At 41.0% G+C, this 20,147-nt stretch overlaps 1 protein-coding gene across 5 annotated transcripts in view; it reads left to right on the top strand.

Annotated features, from left to right (window-relative positions):
- LOC307024499 (zinc finger protein 703-like) overlaps positions 1-20,147 on the top strand; it is a 79,071-nt gene that overhangs the window by 11,687 nt on the left and 47,237 nt on the right. The window lies entirely within an intron of this gene.

Here is a 20,147-nt window from a genome sequence, read left to right as displayed (position 1 = left end):
ACGTCTCGCAAAGGGAGCGCGGCCAGCAGCAGCTCATCAGCATTTAAAGCTACAGACCCAGAATCGGCACTTCTGAAACAGAGGGGTTTCTGGAATGCTACAATACATGTTTGGTATTTCAGACAAACACTTCACAGGCATGATTGTATATATCTGAGACCTGTAATATATTGCTGAAAAACAGTATAATAAGGGACTTTTAACTGAAATGACAAAAAAGGTGAACAATATTAGGAAATTGAAACATCACGGTTTTTGTTTAAATATTTTGGTTTTGGTTGGAAGACGTTGAGCATGCCTTGTGTTGCAGGTAGTCCCCCTTCTCTCCTTATTTCATGTCCTTATCAGCTTTAAAGTCCGAAAAAAGAACAACAAACTAAAGAACACAGAGTATTGTTTGTTTAAAACATTATCTCCCAGATTTAACTCCAATATTTAGTTGTCCTCCCTATGCTGACTTTGACACTATCATATTTGATCTCGTCATAACTACAACGGCCACTAGAGAGCTTTGCCGCTGGAGCGTTAAGACATCATGTTTTTGGGAACTTGCTATAGTTTTGGGGAAATTCTTGAAATAAATCCTTCTTCAGCAATGACACTGACACGGAAATGATTAATAAAACCTTCAAGGGCAAGAGTCATGAGACAGGATATGATGTAGAATGATTTGAAATGATAGTCCAGATTTAAGCTGCCTGTGCTGTCAAGCTTACAAAACCCCTTACATTTATTTGAGCTCTCACCACTAAACAATGTGCTGATGAAGCTCGCCAAGACAGCCAGTTATTCCCCCATCTCAGCATTTCTCCCCTCACTTATTTTATCACTCTATCCTCCCTTCTTCACTCTTCCTCTCCTTCTCCCCCTCTTCTTCAGCGGAGATGAAGGACAGGCACTGGGGCAGAGGAGGTCAAGCATTAGCACAACTATCTAATCACTACCTCTCCTCTTTTTCCTCCTCCCCTCTTCTGACAAGTCATCTGTCAACAGGCTGGCGGCTGTGGCCTCTCCATTAGGGCAGTGGCACCTGAGTATCTCTCAGTCCACACACACACACACACACACACACACACACACACACACACACACACACACACACACACACACACACACACACACACACACACACACACACACACTTTTCCATGCATCTCCCTGCCCAGACAACCCCCACCCTGTGAGAGGAGAGGGGAGATCAATGCCGCCAGCTCCATGCATCATTTGTCACACCGCTGCCCTCTCTTTAATGAGCTTGTCTGGCTTCAGCTCCTCCTTCTGTTTCCTCCTCACCTCTCATCCCTCGTTCAGCTGACTGCCTCCATCTTTTCCTGCATGTACGACCAAATTTTTTTCCTACTTGTCCCGCTGACAGAGGTCACTTCTTCTCTGCTTAGGTAATGATACAGGGAGTGTGCTTCATAGTGGGAGGAGATTACTACCTCTTGGTGGGCAGTGGTGGAGGATGTTACTTAGGTAAAACTACTAATACCTCCAGTGATGGAAAGTGCAGTTACTAAAGTCCAAACTCTGAAAAGCACTACCTGTTTAAAGATTAAAGGTTCCCCTCTGGTGTGTTATATATGGTTTTATGTTAATGGTCTGTAAAGGCTCAAATCCCAAAGTCCCCCCCCATGAAACGCCTCCGTTGTGGTCCTTTGTTTACTTCTGTTACATAGTGACATCACTATGTAATAGTCGGGCTTCTACTCCAACACACTGTTTATGATAGGCAAAGGGTGGGACATCTCTAATACCTCATTCACACCAACGCAACGTTCAAGCTCTGTGCTAGAGCTTTTCAGGTTCAGAACCGGTTCTTCGGTTTAGCTCCGGCTCTTTTCCTACAGCCCAGAGTCCGACTGGTGCTGCGTCATTGCGTCATCGTTTGCATCAAGACGTAACCATTTGCGTGCGTGCTTCATAAAGCTAAACCGCGCGGAAACCCCTCACAGCTGACACCGACAACAACAACAATGGCCGATTGTGCTCCAGCTTCCTCTGTACCTCTTCGGAAGACCAGATTCCCATTAGGTAGCTGGTCTCTTCAGTGGGCCACTGCTGCTTGTTAAGTTTCTCCATCGTTGTGTACGAACTGGATAAAACGCCGGCTTTTTGTTGTTGTTCAGGAGTTGATCCCGCCCCTTCCCCTGCCCCCGCCTTGACGTAAGCGTGACGTATGTGGTGCTTTTGCTCTGGCCGGAAAATTCTTTGGTGCTCGAAATGAACTGGATTCCGGAGCTAAGAGGCTGCTCCGCTGCGGTGTGAACAGGAAAACCTGGTGCTTTTCAAGCTCCAGCTCCGAACCGGCCCTGAAACACCGTTGGTGTGAATGAGGTATAAGCGGTTCACTAATCACAACAGAGCTGGCCAGCTAACCAATCAGAGCAGACTGGGCTCTGGTTTCAGACAGAGGGTGAAAAGACAAATATAAATAGCTTTTTGAACATTAACATTCATATTTGTGATACACTTAAGGGAGGAGTGTTCCTTAGAGATGATTCTCCTCCTATGTTGGCTAAATAAACTATTCAAAATAGCATTTTGTGTCAGCTGCTTTCCCACAAAGCTGAAAACAGGTCTTTTGTCACTGAAAGCCACCATGATTTGGTTCTCACAGGACAGCATCACATCGCTATAAACATCTGATGATCTTATATAATAGAAGCAGCAGTATCATTAATCCAATAACAAAATACATAAACCATGGACGGGGGAGGTTCAATGATGAATGAGTACTTTAACTTGTACTTAAACATACTTTAATGTTCACATATTTGTACCTTTTTCAAAGTGCCCTTGGGTTGTTTTGATATATTGAGTTTGCCCTCTGCAGCTGTGTAAAGAGTCAACATGGAGAACAAAGACAAGCCAGAAACTGATCAGTTCAAATGGATCAAAAATCAGGTGATGCTTCTACAGTGCAGCTCCTCAGCGTTTCTCATGGGAAGCTGCGTTGCTGGCTAGTCATACTGACGGAGGATTCATCCGTGTTGTTGACTGCTTTTAAAGCTGCAGCTTTTTGTATTTCTGCTCGTTGGTGTCATTCCAGCTTAGAATGAGTTCCAAACAGCGATTTATGAGACATATGAGAGAATCAAAGGCTGGAAATCACTGCTGTAATGGACGATGTCCTGTGGATACAGATACATAAAGACCGGCAGAGCAGGATGCCAAATGCTCTCTCTGCAGAGGAGGCAGGCTTCAGGGGAACATTCATCCTGAGACGCTAGTTAAAATGCTCTTTAAAAAACAGACTATTCGTGATATAACTAGTTTTCCTGGAGCCTTTCTGATATTTATTGGCGTGTTTATCTTCGCTAACGCCGCATCAAATGTCCATAGCGTGCTGTCACATTGAGATATTTCGAGCACAGTTTGATAACGGTTTTCCAGCTACCAAATACATTAACAGCTGTCAGCTCCTTGTAAACAAAGAGCGAGGGTTCCTCTTTTTACACTCACACTTTGCATCAGAATACTGTTTTCTCCACTGAAAGTATTTCAATTCTTATCTTAAGTACAAGTTCTACATTCTGTGAAAGTACCATACATAACATTCAAAACCATACTTAAATCAGAAAAATGCACTTAAAGTATCAAAAGTAAGAGCAATCATTGTGCAGTAAAATGTCCCCTTTCAGTGTTTTACTATTGTAGATGTTTCTGGATCAAAACGGCTGCATTCTTGTGCAGCATGTTGTTGCATTTCATTGCTTTAAGGTTGTGCTCGTTTGAACTCCTTCATAAACTCTTGGGTGATTTTATCTACAACAATGCATCTTATTCTATAAGAACGTCATATGTTTGTAGCATCGGTTCATAGATACTTTATTTGTATCATTCTATGCATTCTTCTTCCTTGGTAGAAGCTGGGGCCTACATTACCCATAATACATCTGCCTGGAGTTCTGGTGGAGATTTGTGTGTGTGTTATAGTAGCTGCTCATTGAACAGTCGGACTATGCAGACAAGTTCAGGAAATGATTAATGTTACCCATAGTTCCTCTTCTGGTGATGTACTGCTCCATCCCTGTTTTAATAAATCACCAGTAAAACCTTTTCTTTTGCCAAACTAAGCTCTCTTTTGTTGCCAGTGAGGATCACATTGGAGGTGATTCAGGACTGTCTGTCGGTACTTGGCAGTGTGAGGACAAGCTGTCATCCTCCACTGCTTCTTCTCTAAGAGTGAGGCCATTTTTCAAGTGGAGATACAGGGATCTTGGTAGTGCTGCAATCGCCTCTCGTGATTTTTTTTAACCCTCTCTGAAGGCTGGACTCCAAGTTCAGGTTCTGCTCCTTCCTGCACGCAGTCAAAGCTGGAGCTGCACAAACGCCATTAGAGGCAGTGACGAAAGCAGTATCCTTGGTTTTTAACAACACGTCATTGGATGCCAATTGATCTATTTGAATCTTCCAAGCTTCTACTTTGATTGTAATGTCTTCCCACCAGTGTTGAAATGTGTTTGCTCATTGATGCAGGTCATTTTTTTATCGGTGAAGTGAAGTGCAAATACATTTTAGAAAATATTTGGCAGCAGATATAATTTCTTACAGACATCTTTGAGCCTGCAGTTCCCATTTCTGACTTTCAGATAATGTTGTAACCCTTTTTAAAAATGTACGCTGCTCACTCAGTTTTCCCATACAATGCAAAAAGCATATTGAATTACAGTGAGAAAAACACTTTATCCACTTTGGTTTATCACCAAATAGCTGCACAACTAATGACATTCCCTTCAGCCTTGGTAGAACTGTGCAACATTTTAGACATGAATCATGGTTAGATCTGCGTATCTCTAGGATGTTAGCATTGTCTTTGTGAATATATTAGCATTCTAACATTAGTATTTAGCTGAAAGCACTGCTGCTAGCATGGCTGTTATTTTGTGAATAATTATGAAAAAATGGTGTAAAATGGAACCAGGATCTGATGTTAGCCGGTAATGTTTTACTCCTCACTTCTGCTGCTGGGTTATTTCTTGTATCTTTCTACAATATTAGCATATTATTAGGGTTATTAAGGAAACTAACTTGCTTTATATATTGTATAAGTATCACCCCTGCCTGGATTTGACTTGCTTCCCCCCTCCTCCCTTAAAGTGCCCCAACCGGCCCATTCCTCAGTTTTGTTATTGGATTTCAAAAAGCCGGTAGGGGGCATATATCACATCTCCCTTCGTCACCCTCCTCCCCTCGTTCACACTCGTTCTTTCATTCATCTTTTTCCTTTTTTAATAACTCCCTCTCTGCTCTTTAGCCATTAATAAAGACGAACTCCCTCTCGTTCGTCTCCTTTCCCCTTTGCACTTTATTGACCCTCTTCCTAAAATCTCACCCCCTCTCATTCCACTCATCTTCCTCTTTACGTTTTTCCTTGATGTCTTATATCCATCCCCCACCATCCCTTAGTCTAGCCTCTTGTCTTCTCTGCTTTCCCCCCCTAACCTCTCTTTTCTCCTTCAATTTCTCTCCCTCTGCCACAACAGTCCATCATGTGCCGGGCTCTGGACACCGGCCTCCTCTCAGACGCTCTCATTCATCAGGACTTTGAAAAGCAGAAATCACTCTCCTCTCGTCCGCTGGCCGCTGCCACTTATTGCGCTATCCATCACACCTGGCGGATGATCAATACGAGCTCTCCCCCTCTGCCTCACCCTCACCCCCTTAGTCCTTTACTCTCACCACATATTCCCACTCCTCCTCCTCCTCCGCGCCTCCTTTACACTGTATTTCTTTCACGTCTGGCTCTCTGCAGCCCAGGTGAGGAAACTGAGCCTGTCAGCCCTTTCTAGGTGGAACAGCGGGACCTGAAACATAAAACAGAGATATATGTCCACAGCAATAGAGCATCCCCTTTGACACTGGCCTGTCATTTAAGTAGTTTAGATTAAATCTTTAGGTGAGGAGGTGAACATGTGTTTTATTGCAGTAATGGAAGACATTCAGATCTTCTACAAATTAGTATGAAAAACTGTATGGAAAAATGCTCTGTTTCAAGTAAATGCAGTGGTAACGTTACTTAATCAAAGAATATTTAAATTTCAAGTACGTGTCTGCACAGTTCTGCAGATCAACTGTGTTTTATCAATGCGTTCCTCTTTTACCATCTAAGTTAAGAGTGCTAACATTTGCTCATTAGCACAAATCACATCAAAGGCTGATGGGAATGACTTTAGTTTGCAAGTAGGCTATTGGCCATAAGTATATCACAAATGATATTAGAAGTTCACAAACACTATGAATGTCTGCACCAAATTACAAAAGCTGTCAAGGAATTTCACAATGAACCACACATTTTTACCTCATGGTTTCACTGAAAGAAAGGTTAGGAGTTTGTCAAAGTCGATTTATCCACTGGGGACCATGAATGTCTGTACAAAACGTTATGATAGTCCATGGGAAAGTTGATGAGATATATCAGTCTGGACCAAAGTGGTAGACAGACAGATTGACATCGCAATGTTGCAACGCCACCTTTCTGTAAATATGAGCTGAAACCATGCAGCCAGAGAAGCCATTCTTCTTTAAGGAGAGCTTTATTCCAGGAACTAACTTGTTAGGCAGCGGTCTGAATTGATTGTGTTATTCCACCAATCCCTCTTCAGGTAGGACCCGGTTAATGGGCACAGGCAATAAGAGGTGGATAACAGTGGCTGTAATTCTGCTGAGAGCTGCTTTGCTTTGTAAAACTGATTTGTTCAGGACACAGGAGTCGTTAAGCACCGAGCCCTCAGATCCTAATGCCTCTCTAATCTCCTTCTCGTATTGCTAATTATTTTCGTTCTATACCGCCATTAAACTTTTTCACAGGTTTTTGGCAATGGATTAAATTACACTGGATGTATTGAGCAAACTAACCATAAATTGGCCTTTTCTGCCCTCGCTGTAGGTAGAAAGCTGAAGTGTGCTGCAGGTGCACAGCAAATAGTACAGGAAATACAAATACTGATACACAGACTCCTGCATATTCGTGCATATCATGTACAATTATTATATCATAGAGCTCAAAAAGAGTTGCTCTGAAAAATAAATACCTGGTAATCTTTGAAGAACTTAGAAGGAATTCGACAACACTAACCTCTGTTTTGTTATTTCACAAATCTTTCCAAGTGTCTTCTAAGCATCTACAAAAAAAAAAAAAAGTCTTCCGATGCATGATAAACAAGAGCTCCGATGTGTTTTTTGTTATTTAGGAAAAATTTCATATCCGGCTACCATCTTTTTTTGGTTTTGAAAACAGAGCCACATCTTGGAAAAGCAGTTACACATTGTCCACTTCAGATATGTATTGTAAATTTGTACAATATCAACCAACCTAAAGAAAAATAATAATTGTCAAATATTCGTCCACAAGCAAGCATTTTCATCTATAATGACAGGAAAAGTTCAAACAAATAAAGTATATTGTGTAGCAAAACAAATGCTCATACATTTTGGAATAAAGGTCAAGTTTAATTTCGATATATGTAGAGGACGTGAAGCTTGGGAAAAGTGTTACAATATTTATATATTATAATGGCTTTTAGAATTTCTGAGCATTTGATTTAAAGAAACAAATGACCGCAGCTCTCTGATGGTTATGCATTTGAGCGCACTTCGCCCCACTGACACACATTCATCAGCGTTTCTTCTGCTGAGGCTCTGCAGACTGACATGACCCCCGAGTCCCAGCGATGTGACTCAGATCTCAACATTAAACCAGGCAGTCGGACCTGCCAGCAGCTCAATTATCTGTCATTAGCAGGCAGCGCAGCACGGCCTCATGGGTAATTTGACAAGCTAAACTGGTGCTCTTTCATACGGGACTGCTTCATTGGACCTGAGTAAATATATGCTCAGGCTAATGCATATAAATAGATGAGCTGTGTTTGAACAGCTGAGAGAAGGTGAAGCACCAGCAGGAGTGGGTGGTAGATAGAAATAAGGACACAAGTCAGAGTAAACCCTGTTGTTTCAGCATTGTGAGAAAGCCTGAAGAGTGGCACCATCCCAGTGATGCTATCTCAGTGGACATACAGGGGGGGGCAGAGGTTAATCTCCTCTGGACCCCTTTCTCCTAACAGTGCTTGTTCACACTGATTGGGAGCTTTTTAACTGAAATAATCCCGAGGTCGCAGTCAGCTGTGTTATCTCTGCCTCTCAATGATTTATTCATGATTTATCTGTGTGATTGTTAAACAGCAGGCAGGTGCTGACATAGTAGCAAGTCTTAACCCTCTTTTCCTCTGCTCTGTCCTCTCTCTGATGTAAAGTCAAACCAACATCATGAGCCTAGTCACTTTGGGTAAAAGCATCTGTTAATTGTAATGCAATGATTTATTTATATAGTTTGTTTCAATTGCACACACAAATCTTCTCAGTGACATTAAATTATATTTAAGTTAGCTGACGCTTTTATTCAAAAGTGACTTACTGTACAATAAGTGCAATAAACCAGACATATACAAACTCAGAGCAACAAGAAAAGCACATATGTATATTTGCTTCAAATAAGCTAAACCATTGCAATGGGGTCATTAAGTGCTCAATTTGATTACTTTTTTTATTTAATGGCCAAGGCTATGTAAACATTTATAAATGCCTTCTTATTATTAATGTATCAAACAATAATATAGGATTTATTCATGCTAATTGAGCTATTAGATACATATTTTTTTTAAATATTTCATCACATACAAAGTGGTATGACTTGGCAATACATTAATATTGATATCAAAATATGAGACTTGATTTTGGATTTTGTTGGCTGAGACATTTCAAAAGGATCTTAAGTTGTTTGGTTTCCATCAGGATTTTTTACTGCCAAATAAAAAATGTGCATAAAATAGGCGACTTTTTAACGCACTGCCTCCAAATCAATTTCATTTGAATTACTAACCTGAAAGAAAAGACAGGACAGAATGCATATAGAGAGATAAACAGAGCGAGATGAATTAGATGTGTCACTGTGGTCCGTCCTCACTGCCCTGCTGTCTGTCACCCGTCCCCTGTCAGACACCCTGGGATCAGCTGGAGCGGGACACATCGGGGGAAATAAAGGAGTAAGAGTGACAGAGAAACAGGAAGTGACACGGAGGGTGAGCTGATCCTCTGCACATCCTGTGTGAGAGAAACTTCTCGTTTGAGAGTGAACACGTCGGACACTGAAGGAATCCAGACTGTCACTCTGTTGAATGAGCTGTAACTGTGTGCTGTTAGACTCTCACAGTTAGCAGGGTGTTCTCTCTCAAAGCCATTACCACTCTGTAGGGCTGGGTGGAGCTTATGGAGTCGGTCAAATATCACATTAACGATTTTGTAGGGTTGACTATTGTTTAAAAATATAAATATTTTATAAATAATCATCAGTAATATGGATATATTTCAGGTAGTGGGTAGGGACAACAATTACATATTAGAAAAATTACAACACTTTATTGTAATACAGCCTTTGAAACCAGAAGAAGACAATTGCCATATAACGATATAAAAATGTAGCCTCATATTACGATATTGATATTATATACATTTATTACGAAGCCCTACCATGTTGTATGTGATGAAATATTCCACCAAATTGTGATTAACAGCTTCATTAGCAGTTCCTAAAACCCTTATTATTGCTTGGAATATTAAAAACAACAAGGCACTAATACATCTTTACATTGTCGATGTTTAGTCCTCCTCGAACATGGGTGATATTTCCTTTTATCTCTCTTATTAATCGGGACGACAACTTCCCTTATGGAGTTGTAAATAAAGTAACTTATTAAAAATAATTTGTTAGATTTGCAGAAGGTAAGGTGAATAAATTTACTTTGGGAAGTCTACCAAATGTATTACAAAATAATTTAAGTTTATTTGGCACAAGTTTCGAGCTATTTATTTGGAATTTTCTTGCAACTACCCACTTGTGAAATGTAACTAAATACTGTAATTTGGTGCATTTCGCACATATATTACTTAAGTAGGCTCATGCATTTTAACATACAGTGTGACATACAGTATCAGATAGAAGTGATGTGCTCATGCTGACCTGTTGATGCTCACACAGTCCTAACACAGCCCAGAGGCATTCCTCTAGTTGATCTGGCATGTATGAACACTTATTCGTGTCTGGGAATAACCTGGATTTCTTTCGTTCTCAGTATTGACCAACATTTGGGGGTTTTCCACCTTCTTTTCCCACTGAGAACATGTGGCATCAATCGTTTTTTTTGGCTAGATTCTCCCACTGTAATCCCTCTTCTTGTGAGACGCTGTGCAGAGAAAAAGAAGAAGAAAGATGGGAAAGTCAGCGAGGAAGCACACGGCAGCTGAGGGTCATTAATCACTGTCAGGGCGGAGGATGAAAGACATGAGAGATGAAGCAGCAGCAGACATGGCAGGAATCACTCTCCAGAGATGAGATGAATAAACCTGTTCAGCGACTTCGCTTTGTTGATGATATGAGGCTGTGACATCACATCCTGCTCGAGCTGCAAGTCAGTGAAGCATCAGCATCGTGGTCAAAAGGAGGTGGAAGTAAATGCATCACTCTCTGACCGACATATGGATTGTGCATTGAATTACCCCCAGTCTCGCGGCTCCCAGAGGCCTCTGAATATCTCATGGACACGACTGAGTTATGGATCCTGAAAATGTTCAGACTCCAGTGGGAAAGGCAGTTTATCAAACCCAACGTACACATGTACAGATTACAGCTCGGCAACATATCGATATTATATCAATATCGTTAAATGAGACTAGATATGTGTTAGATTTTGAAGCAGGTTCAGTTCTGGTACAGGTTCAAGTTATTCATGTATACTTACAGTATAGGTAGATTTTGTTTGTAGTTTAAGACAAAGTATTCATTATGACGCATTTAAAACAACACAGACAACAGGCAAATTCTCAAAAGTACCCTGTGCTCCATTCCATTGAAATCAACTAGAGAACAAACAATATCACTAGTGTCTTCTCCTGGTTTTAAGGCAAGGGTTATAGTAAAGTGATGTCTTTTATCATTTGTATTATTTGCCTTCACGCCATGAGTCATTTCAGGTACATAAGACATTATTTGTCAAAAATGTCATTGTGTAGATATTTTATAAAAACACCAAAAGTCCACCCTTTTGTTGCAATACCAAACTCCAAGTAAAATGTATGGTTAAAAATATTGTGATATTTGATCAAATGAATATAGCCAGGGGTGCACATAACTCACTCAGTGAGGTATACTCAGATGAGTACCTGGAGTCAGTGTTTGGTACTCCAACTTCTGGCACGGGGGGGGGGGGGGGGGGGGGGGGGTTGCTAGTGGAGTACTTCATGAAAGTCGGGGTGGGGTGGGGGGGGGGGGGGGCTAGTGGAATACTTCGTAACCGCAGAGCGTGAACGTTGTGATCAGCTGTTTTAGCGCAGTTCTCCAGTGAAGGGGGGGAGGGGGGAGTCTCCCTCCGCAGCCGGTTGGCGTAGTTTTGGCACAATTCCGTTGTACAGACCGACGTTAACAGCAGCCCTGTCTGTGCACACGGAGACCAACTCTGTCGTCCGTTGATCCAACCGCCTTCTGGAAAAGCTTCACAAGTACGTCGGTACGCAAATGCGCTTTGTGACACAAGTGACGGTACGCATTTCAGATTGTTGCCGCGCATGCGTACCTGCGTAGCACTTATGCGCACCCGGAATATAGCCCAGCCCTAGTACAGATCTATATTTACAGGTCAGAAAGGTTAAAAAGCTTGAAAACAGGCACATTTGTAAATTGCACCTCCGTGACAGCTTTGTGTTACTCTCTCTAACTGTATAGTGTGTTTTGCTCATTTCAATGCTCAGATGTCAACCTTTGACAACAATGATCCAAAATTCATATAACGTTTGCTATAACGTGGCTGTATGTAGTAGGTACATTACTGCTTAATGTATGCAAGGGCTTTTGCCAAGAAAGATGTTATTTGTTGAAATTATAGTAATCACATTCCATTAAAATACAAATTATAATCTACAAACTTTTCAATGACATTAAATCCAGTTTGAACAAATCACAAGACCTCTTTTCTGGGCTGTGCTCAGATGTATTAGCAGCTGCAACGCCTAATGTAATGGAAAAAAAGCAACAAGGAATCAGTTTTGCTTTCCTATATCTCCATTGTTAATATTCGTAGGTGTGTCATGTCTCAAGCCTATGAGCAACTTGTTGACCGGGGACTGATAAAGACCCAGCGAAATTCTGACTCGACTTATACAGTATCTTATATTTCCAAAAAATGTAAGGAAGCATGCTATGTTTATGGTTGGAATCTCAAAATAGCAAGTCATTCCTTCTGGAAAAAGAAGTAAAGCAAAAATAGGGGGCACTACCATAAAGCCAAAAATAAAATGTCTTTGGTTTCAGATAAGGAGAGCAGGAAGAGTGATTTACAGAGAAGATAGCAGGAAAAATAAGTATGTAATTTGTCTCCGGTTATATATTATAAAGAAATAGCTCCATAAAGAGCTAAAGGGAATAATGGTAGATCCTTTCTCTTGCCCACATTTCATACCACAGCTTTGGCCAGCTGGTCTGCGGTCCACTCCTCAACACGAGCCAGATACTTGAAATCACGATACTTTATTATTCTGGCGTTCCTGCAAATCTATAACATCCCCTCGCTTCAAAAAGTGGAACGTGCAGAGTACATGTTCTGAATATATATTTGTCTTGCCTCAGGCTGAGATGTTGGGGTGGAAGGAAAAAAAGAAATGTTTCCAGTCAGAGTATGATGAATGTGTTGGGGCCAGAGGAGAGTGGGTGGTCTGTATCTGTCAGCGCTGCTATTACAGCAGACAGCGGAGTTACAGGCCAATAAGCCACACTATCATCACCGTCATCAGCAGCAGATCCCCTTACAACAGCTCTCAGCTGTCCACATCACCCTGACAGCACAAACATGCACTTACACAGAGCACACTTCAATGTCTCGCATTAAAAAACATGTGCCTGTTTCACTGTATGTTCTTAAAGGGCCGGGATACCCAAATGAACCAGTTATTGCATGTGCGAGTGCCGTGTACAAGGTAGGGGAACACAGCGATATCACTGTTACAAGTAAACAACCTTCTTTCAAGTACTAAAAGTTAGGGCTGTGCAATTAATCGTATTTTAATCGCAACCAATTACCATTTTGGTAATTATATTATTATTATTATAGCATAATGTGTGATGAATTAAGGTATTCTTCACATTATAGGGCCCCTATTATGCTTTTTGGTTTTTACCTGTCCTGTATTGTGTTATAGGTTTGTAAATGGTCTGCAAAGGCTAAAATCCCTGTGTTCCCAGAGGGGGTGTCTCCCCCCCCCCCCCCCCCCCCCCCCCCCCACTTCATCTTTAGATATGCATCATCAGACCTTTTTGAACATTAAAGCATGGAGACATGTCACAGTAGAGGATCAAAATATATATATGTCCTCTTTAATATTAAAGCTGGCAAACTTGGACCCTATTTCATTCCTTCATATACTGCCTTCTAACCTGTTATGATATTTTTGATAATAATAATTTGTAACATAATCTCAATCTCCAAAGTAAAAGGTTCTCTATGAATTGCAGGGGAATATAAGTATGAAGTAGCAGAAAGTGAAAACACGTGTTCTTCTTTTGTGAAGGTCAACGTTGGTGACCTTGACAAAAGAAGAATGTGCACCACGATCCAATTCATTGATTTCATTCCATTGAAATACAATTATTTTGGTATACAATTGTGAATACTGATGTGATAGGGCCTATAGTCTGCATAAAGAGTCTTTTACTGGAACTACTTTCTACTGAAGAAATAGTCCCTATGAAAACTTCTGACTGCCTGCTCTATATCTCAAAGCCCAATATGATCCGCATGCTAGATGCAACTAGCGCTTAAGTAAGAAACATTTTAATTTTTACAGTAGAAACAACTGAGACTTTACTGTAATAATCCTCATGTTGTTTCACGGCATCTTGTGCGTTTGTGTTTTCTTGAAGCTGTGACGCTCGTTTGCTGGAATTTTGATGAGAGATTTACTGGAGCAACACGAACCCTAGTGCTATAATTACTGTGCTAAACAGGAGAGCCGCTATCAAAACAGTGTGGCGTTGGTTAGCAGCGCTGAATCATGACTGAAAACAAGACACACACATACAAACAAACACTGAGGGCAAATGTAGTGTGTTATCCGCTAGATTGTGGACGGGAATAATGAGGTCACCTGTGAGCCGCTGTGTTACATTAATGAGGTGGCTGTCTGTCACTGCGGCCAGCTACAAGGACACACACACTAGATCACCCGGCATTATCTGTCCTTTTGTCACTTGGTCCTGGCATCCATTCAGAGGCAAAGGGAGTATGTGTGGATCAGACTGACTCTGTTTCAGCATCCAGCTCATGTTAGACCCCTCTGACAACACAGCATTGATTTATGACTCCTGCGCACAGACACAGCCAGCAGACATCACTGCACAGGCTTGTGTGTTTTGCACTCACGTGATTGATTATCCTGTCTGTCTTGTCTGTGGCATTTTTGAAATGTAATCTCTCTGAACAGCATGAAAGGTGTGAGACCCCAGAGAAAACACCACCACCACCTCCACCCCCCCAGCCCACGTCTACTCTGTGCAGGCTGTATTGTATTAGCATACCTTGGCTTAGGCATGGTAGGAAATTGAATTCCTCCCTCTTCCTGTAAGACTCTCCCCGGGATTAAACCGTCACCGTGTGATTTACTGTAACCTTGCTATAAACAGCGTCAGCCATCCTGATTGATGCTCCCGGCGAGCGTTTTGTGTTGCCACATTGTCACGCCATCATACATTTTATTTTGCTCACCGCACAGTGACATCGGCGATGAATACAACGGAGGATGTTTGCTTGGCAGTGGTGAGAGAAGCATAAAAGTTTTCAGGATGAATTAAAAGCCTCACAGTCTCGTTTGTAGGGCGATTACCCATTCTTTAACCCCTCCCCTGAACAGTGATTGTCCAATCATGTCAACATGACACAGAAGGCCTATAAAGACTTGGATTTTCCCTTTACATTTCAGATTTATAGCATCGTACATGGAGTTTTAGATTGTGCAATCAAATGTTAGCATTTCCAACTAACTACCTTGCTACCTGCAGTAATATTGGCTTCACTTGAAGATTAATCACGGGGTTTGTCAAGCAAAGGGACTGTAGTCCCAAACGATAGCTGAGGATTATGGGTAGTGTAGTGTGTTCGGCCATCCTAAACTCAGAAATGTTTTTCGGATTTCATATCGCATTAACACCATATCCCAACGTGCATTGCGGCTAAAACATCCAATCACCGAGCTTAAACCATAGCTGAGGATCTTGGGTAATCAGTTCAGTGGGTGTGTATCGCAATGATGCTCGAAATGTCCCTTATAGGCCTACGTCTGTTTCCTCTTACTTTATTTTGAAATTCACCTCCTGACGGACGGCAAAAAAGCCAGGGATTATAGAATTAAACTAATAAATAAAAACAAGGATGATTGTGTGTTATTTAGAAAAGAATAACAAATTAGATGGAAAAACAGAATGAAAAAATACAGATTTCAGTGTTCTGAGGCTCTGAGCCCCATTTATTTTCCTCACGGACGGCAAAAAAAGTCAGACATTATACGATTTAAAATAAAAACAATAATCGTTGCTTGATATTGAGTAAGAACATGTTTTTATGAACCCCACAGCTTCCGGTCTTCCAAGACCCGACCGGACAAAAAGACGTGGTGCAGGCACAAAACATACTACCAATAGAAATACATTGCTTTTAAAATTGTTCTGTGTGACACGAAAAAAAGGTGAAAATCGTGTTGGTGAACACGAATCAATAGATTAAATGTCGTGACTACAACACAAAATGCTGTGAGACTGGGTTGTTACACTGCTAGCACAGTATCTTTGGACCACTTGGTGGAGAGTGTTTTCAGGTGCTGGTGTCATGTCGGAGCTGTACAGGCAGTGATAATGTCTTTTTAATATTAAATATACCAGGTCTTGGGTTGTTGCTGTATAAAGAAAATACAGATTTCTGCATAATATTGCATTAAAGCCTCCGCACTGACGCAACCCCAACAGCGACAACTATTTCACTACTGCTCATTTTTCTTCCTGTGTTTATGTGTGTGTATGCCTCATGTGTAGCTGATGATAAATGAGCTCAGCAGATTCTCAGAGAGCTCGCAGAGGAAAGAATAATGGGTATTTAAGCACACTTGTAAATTACCAACACATTTGTCTTAGACTGTCCCCTTAGGGATGTCTGACAGCACAGCACACAAAGTATATAAAGCGTGCATACATCTGTTCCACGTAGCCTTATTGGATCTGCTGACATCACTTAAACACAAACTGTCAAGCCTTGTGCCATAACTCATACTTTGACGTTAACATAAAGCAGTCTTTTGCTGTCTTTGCACCTGCATTTATGTGTGTGTGATAGAGCTTGTCTCAGCAGGTGTGTGCCGGGTCACGCAGAGTGCACGCCGATGTTTATCTCTAAGTACCGCAGACAGGCATACCGGACCGCCTGGTGGGAAAATGGGATTACAGCTATCTGTTCCTCTGCGGCGTGCTGAGAGCCAAGCCTGTGATTTCTGCAGTTACATGTTTCCATCAGCAGCACACATGCTGTCTGCCACTTTGTCATGCAAAGGTGTCTGACCTCGCAAAGCAGCTGCTCGTGTGGAGATGAAAAGTTTGGCGTCTTCACTTTTTCAACATTAAGTAACTGTGGAGATGGTGAGATTAGCAAGAATGGTCTTTATTATTATTAATTACAGCTTGTAATATAAATCACATGACTTCTCAGTGATGACTTTGCTTTGACTTTCCGTTGGACTTCATCCTGCTAAGCACCGAGTTGTTTTGAGTCTCCTGCTAAAAGTGGGGATCATAACACAGCTTTGTGTTTCTTCAAACCTGCTGAACAGCCTCCCCCGGAAAAAAAAAGGCCATAGCGCTTCAATTCATCATCCTCATTCATAAACAGTCATTAATGTTTATGGCAGGTGTCGTGACATGTTTACGACGGCATTATGTCTGCTTTACGAGACCACTGTCAAGTCAGTTTTTTTACGAGCGTGGCATTCGGAGGCAGCGAGGGGACTGCTGGCGGCGCATCCAAGAGGTTCTCGGATGTTTAATCAGTTACTCGAACACACTCACAAATAAAAGAGAGAACAGCGTTTGGCAGGGAAGTCGGCCTGTTTGACGGCGGATGGCCATCAAACCCTCTCATTAAACTCTCCGAATCCAGGCTGCCCTGTTCTTCGGGGCTTTTATAGGAAAATCACTACTCTCAATTTGCTAGCTGTTGTAAAAGTTGTGTTCCAGGTAGTGGGTGTGGGTTCTGGTGGGGGTTAAGCAACGCCACAGGATCCCCCACCCTCCCGATTTATGGCAGGCTTTAAAGCTGTTGGCAGGCCGACAGTGGCAGTATCTTTTTATCCGGCTGCTAATTTAAGGAAGGAGATTAAGGTTGTGAATTACATTTATGGTGTTGTTTTTTTTTGTGTTTGTTGATCCCTACAAAGAGTTTGGTTTGAGGCGTGTGTGCTGCATACAGAGATGCTCTTCCTTGTTTTTCAATGTTGTTGTTGTTTCTTAAAGCACTTCATCTTTAGATATGCATCATTAACTTCGTTTAAATGTATTTTTTTGGCTTATGTTTTGTAACTGAGCTATTAATCCTTAGCCATTAGCCAGATATTTATAAGCCCTATAAGGCGTAATGGATTATTATTTCTATAAAGAATAGAGGTAAAACTTGACATGCTGTTTTCATTAGAAGAATGACTGCATTGGCTGTTCATTCAAACTCTTAGAATTACTCTTGTTTACGTTTTCTTACTAGCAACCTATTGTCGTTGTGCAAATTTGGACAGTTTTCTGTTAAAAAGCAAAGGCAGAAGTATGATCCGTCGATTAGGCTGCGTAAAACCTCTTATTGTGTTGTTTGGCTTTGAAGCTTGATGTAGTATAGGGAACGTAGTCCCAAAGTTACTGGGCTGATATCTCACTTTTCTCTTGTCACCATGACCATGAACAGCTATACTCAAGCAGATATCATATTCTTATAAGAACATGTGTGAGGGGTTGAGAGAATAATCACTAAAGAGCTCTATAGTGAGATGGCTGTCCAGTGCACCATTTTACTATTTGAATTCACATTCCTGATCTTGCAGTGTCATTTTCCCCTGTAGTCGGCCGTAGTTTTCTGCAAAAAGTTGCAAAAACCTAGTTATAAATGGCAGACGGACAGTGTTAGAGTATTTTATACACAAAGTGAAGCATTTAGTAACAATTAGACAGATATTATTCTTGGTTGAGACCAAAAACCAAAAACAGAGCTTAGAAATATCGCTTTAGTATGACATTCATCTGATTGTCAGAGAATATGATTAATGATGTTGAATGTTAGTCCATGATTGCTGGAGTGCAAATAAGCAACTGTTTGCTCATTTGTATTTGTGTTTTCAACTTGTTTCCAAGAGTGGCCATGAAAGTCATTGCACAATTATTTTTTGTGCCTGAACCCAACCAAACATAAACAGTTAATTTAGTAACTCAATTAGGTGTTATTATTCCTTGCACCCTATTCGACTGAGTCACAATGATGCCTTAGTTTTGAATGTTTTTACTATTTCAACGTCTTAATAAAAGACAGGAAGAAGACTTAAATGCTTTTTCTTTACACACAAGAGCTTCTTTTGCCAATATAAACATTAATTCAGAGTACAGCTAATCTTTGAGCTGAAATGGTATCAGTGTGTCACCGATGCTTGGACACGCACTGCCCTTCTCTCTGTGCCCGGGCAAGCACTTTACAAACAAACATAAGCAGTTTTATTGATAGGGTAATCCTAGTCTGATTAATGACCCAATAATCAGTCGTAACCTGCAATAAATCAGACTCTGATCAATACGGCCTGTGCTCTGCAGCCGTGGCCAGATCATTACCGTGTCACTGTATATCTACCATTAGCACAGGAAGGCTGCGAGCTAAAGGGAGTGGAAGAAAAAGTGCTTCCTTTCTAATGTGTTGGAAATGGGATTGATAGAGAGGTCATTTTTTTTTTTTATTCATTTGTCTGCCCGCCTCTCACCCTCCCTCTTCTTTCAGTGTGATTAATGACTGAACAGCAAAAGGCAGTGATAAAGATGGAGAGGGGTGAGCAGGATGTTAAATTATGATAATGACAGCACAATTAATGACACTGGGAGACATTATTCTGCAGCCGTTTGGCATATCGCAGCTGCTGGAAGATGTACAGTGTGCTGATGCTGTTAAAGGTTATCTACGAGGAATTAGGAATAAAAATACCAAGGCTTCCTGGCCATTTGCTGCCATTTCATACCGTCTGAACTTTTATATTATGCCTTTTGAAGTGTTAAAGGTTAATTCTGGTATATTTCACCTGCAGTATTTCCCATAAATGTGGCTATTGTGACTCAATGGTTCGTGCTCACTTTGCACTTGCCTCTATTGTAGAGATAAAAAAAAAACACTGTTATTCTTTTATATATTACATCATCAGATTGATATTAATGTGAAGCAGGATTTAACTGTTTTAGTTGGTTGGATGGACCTTGTTTTTTTAATATTTCGTATTAAACACTAATTAAAAAAAATGCATTTATCAAAATACAATTTTTTTTATTGATTAAAGGTAGGGCTGCCCCGAATACCATTTTTAGGGCTCCGGATATTCGGTAGTAATCAGCAGCGAATATTCGGCCAGCGCGGAGGGTCAGCAGCGAACTGCTTCAACACGTGTATTTCGGTTTATTCACGTCATTCATTTTGTTATTCTACAGTATTGTTGTTTTATAGTTATTTTTTTAATGTATATAACCCAATTTGTGTTTCTTTGAAATTGAAAAGGATATTGCATTGTGTTTGTTACTTTGTTGCAGTTGTATATGTCTTAAGTGTAATTTGGCTTGGCTTCCTATTTTGTATGGACATGCTTTTATTTTGAAGGAGACTTACCGCTGTTGACAGGAAGTTGTTGTTGCTATGGAAACAACGTGACGGAGATTAACGGAGAAAAAGTCATATCTACATATAAAGACGGAGAAAGATATTGGAGTTCTCAATAAATTCAATTTGGCAGCCGGAGTGCAAAGCGGCTGCCAAAAAAAAAGAATATCCGAATAACGA

Source organism: Notothenia rossii (assembly GCF_949606895.1).
Source record: "Notothenia rossii genome assembly, chromosome: 11".
NCBI lineage: Eukaryota > Metazoa > Chordata > Actinopteri > Perciformes > Nototheniidae > Notothenia > Notothenia rossii.
Note: the sequence above shows the minus strand (reverse complement) of the source record. Positions and strands in the feature narration are given on the sequence as shown.